Below are 3,644 nucleotides of genomic sequence, written 5' to 3'. Positions count from 1 at the left end.
TAATTTCTAAAATTTTTTAAAATTGATAATCTAATTGTTAATTTTTTAAAAAGTATTTTAAAATTTTTATTAACACAAATAATATTTTAAAAAAATTAAAAATTTTGGAACAAAATAAATTAACATGCAAAAGCTTTTGTAAACCATTTTTTCAACACTAAAAATTTTAGTATCCTAGAACAAATAACTTATTATAAAAAATATTATATTTTATAATAAATATTTTATTATTACAAAATATTTTTAACTTTTGAAAAAAATTCACTTTTTGTTACTAAACATTTTGAATTTTTGAAAAAAAAGGAATATTTTGTACAAAGCATTTTAAATTTTGCAATAAAATAGTTTTTTGTTATAAAAATCAATCTAATTTATAATAAATAAAAGAAATCATTTTGTTATAAAAAATTGAAACCATCTATAACAGAGTGTGTTATTGTTAAAGATCTTTATTTTAGAATAATGACTAATTTTAAAAAAAATTGCAAAAGTTTTAATAGTTGATACAAAGTCAAAAAATATTTCTCTTTTGAAAATATTTTTGTTGCTTAATTTTACAAGAAATTAAACTAACAATGACATCTTCATCATATGCTTTCTGTCTCATTGTTATATCTCGTTTTTTCTATTGTAACAATACAAAAAAACCCAGCAGAATGACACTAATGAATTACAATTTTGATATTAAAGAGTTAAACGAGTACGTATATATGAATATGAAATAGAGTTCTAAAATATTCTCATCCATAATTGTGTCATTAAGTTGCTATGGATATATCTCAATGAGAGACCTGAGTCCAATAATTGGAGTTATTTTGTAGTCACTAAAACCAGCAGAAAATATTAGCTTGACCCATTCTTTTTCATTTCTCTCTTTGCCAGCGTGTAACACCATCATCTGCATGTCAAAAAAGATTTGTGTTTAAAGTGATTCATCATCACCTTTCTTCTCATTCTTCATCATCACCATATCTATGATAATTACCTTCCCTTCTTTGGAGCCATTATTCATGATTGCCTCTTTGCATTTTCTCAATATCTTCAAACATTTTTTGTCCTCCCAGTCATGCAAAATCCACTACAGTATTACAATTCAAAGTGAAAGTTATGATAAAAAAAAAACAATGAAAAATTATGTGATAAACTGATAATGTGAGGATTATTTTAACTTTATAGTGAGCCAGATAATACAATAAATGGCTAACAAAGAATAATGGTGAACCATTTATAATTAGTCTTTCAAAAAAAAAAAATCATTTACCCAATCATGATCAAATAAACAAGAATTTAATTTATTAGAATTAACAGAATTTTCATTATTATTAATTATATACTACTTTAGTTTTGTTTGTTTTATAATTATTATATGAGCGAGGTCAATATTTAATATGAATATATTTTATTAGAAATATAATCATTCATATATCTCCTTCTATCTGATTAAATTTTTAAATAAAATGATTTTAAAATATGTGAGAATATTTATAATAAAAAATTTTATAATTCGACCTTTGTTATCTTTTTTAAAATATAAAAAATAATATAAAATAAATAAATAAGATAACAAAAAAGTCTATATAAAAATTCAAATAAATTTTAAACAGATTCAGTTTTAATAAGTATTTTAAAGATATAATCATTCATATATCTCTTCTCTTATAAAAAAACGTGATTTCATAACATATATATACACATATAATATATCAAAAGAATATAATTCTAAATAAAAATAAAAATTAATTAATATTTAACGTTGGTCAATTAATATATAAATCATCACTAATTCTTTAAAAAAAACTATCAAATGAAAACTCGTTAAAAGAAATTCAATAGAAGAAACAAAATTATATATAGCAAACAACTAATAACTATTATATTACTAAAAAAAATCTAATACTCTAAGTTGTTCAAATTGTGATGTTTGGTTTGATGAACTGAAAAAGATTAAGAGAGGAGAAAAATAAGTTCTTATTATGGTTGAAGAGAATGAAAACTTTTTTTAAAAAATATCTGTTGAATTATTACACTTTATATATTATATATTTTTATTAAAAAAATTACAATAAATAAACTTACATCTATTATTGATAAAAAAAAATCTACGTAACAATTACCTTTAACAAAATGGCATTAGAGGGAGGAATGACCTCAAACATATTCCCTCCAACATATTTAAGGTTTTCACTTCCTTCCAAGCCAGCAATAACATGTGGGAGATCAAGAACAGTGCACTCTAATCCAGGAAATGATTTTGCAATAGCCTTTGCAACAGTTCCTGTGCCACCACCAACATCGACCAATGATTCCAAACCCTCAAACACACCCTTCCACTTGTCATTAAGTAATAAGTTGCTAACCAATCGAGCATCACTCGCCATGGCATCATTGAAAAGTTCATTAAGTTTAGGCTCATGATCGGCATATCTCCAGAACATGATCCCATGTTCCGTTTCAAATGGTGTGGGATTATCACTTTGGAACCATGTGGACAATTTATGCCATGAATTTGTCAAAATTGGATCTAGCGTGAGAAGCAAGAAAGGCCTGATGCTTATAGGGTTTCCCTTAAGCAACAACATAGACGAGTCGGTTAGAACATAACTTACTTCAAGGTCTTTGTCAGCACCATTCTTGGTAGCGAAAAAGCCAGAATGGATCAAGATTCTCATCAAGCGATAGATGAAGGATGTTTTTGACGGATGAATTTGCAATGAAGCAATGAGCTTTGAGTGTGGCATAGGCTGGCCATAATTGTGAATGGCATCAGGGATGCCCAACTCAACAGCACATTTAAGAGACATGGAGTTTATAAAATTGAAAATATGATTCCATATGTGGGTTTGAGCTTTCAGAAGTTTGACATTATCAACTTGCTCTCCACTTTGTAATTCCATATATGAATTTTTTTTTTTTTGAATAAAATGCTAGATTAATAATCTGTCCAAAAAGCTGAACAAGTAGATAATTTACCTTATAGAACCTTATACTATCTAGCTTGCCTGGTCGTCTATATTTATAGGATTTTTTTATTATAAAATAAAAGGTATATAGTACTATTTTGGTCTCTAACATTTGAAATGAATTCTATTTCAATTCTTAACTTTTTAATTGTCCTATTTTTATCCTAAAATATTTAAAAATGACATCAATATTATCTCATCGTTAATCTCTCAATAACAATTAAAAAAATTGATGTACTATTTTAAAATATTTTTGTTAAAATTACGTTTATTCAACACTTTCTCTTATTTTCACCCTCTCAATAAGCTTAAATTTTATTCTCCCACTCCTTTCTTTTTCTCTCTTTTACACTATTAATTGTTTAAGAGAAATTTGAGAAAAAAGAAGAAGGAAATAAGAGAATAGAATTTAGACTTATTGAGATGGTGAAAGTGGGAGAGAAGGATTAAGCAAAATTAGCTATAACAAAAGTATTATTAATAATATATTAATTTAATTAAATATTAGTGAAAGATTTGACCGTGGAATCGGATAACATTAATATTATTTTAAACGTTTTGAAAAAAAAAACGATTAAAATATTAGAGACTAAAATATAAGATTCACTTCAAATATTGAGAAGTAAAATGGTATTTTATCCTAAAATAAAAAATACTTTATTTTCAAAAGGAAAATAAAATGAC

General features: G+C 25.1%; 1 pseudogene; it reads right to left on the bottom strand.

Moving 5' to 3' along the window:
* Nucleotides 1-766: 766 nt before the first annotated feature.
* Nucleotides 767-2,894, bottom strand: LOC112704009 (trans-resveratrol di-O-methyltransferase-like; annotated as a pseudogene).
* Nucleotides 2,895-3,644: the final 750 nt, after the last annotated feature.

The sequence above is a fragment of the Arachis hypogaea genome, chromosome 7 (assembly GCF_003086295.3).
Source record: "Arachis hypogaea cultivar Tifrunner chromosome 7, arahy.Tifrunner.gnm2.J5K5, whole genome shotgun sequence".
NCBI lineage: Eukaryota > Viridiplantae > Streptophyta > Magnoliopsida > Fabales > Fabaceae > Arachis > Arachis hypogaea.
This window is presented reverse-complemented; position numbering and strand designations above follow the sequence as displayed.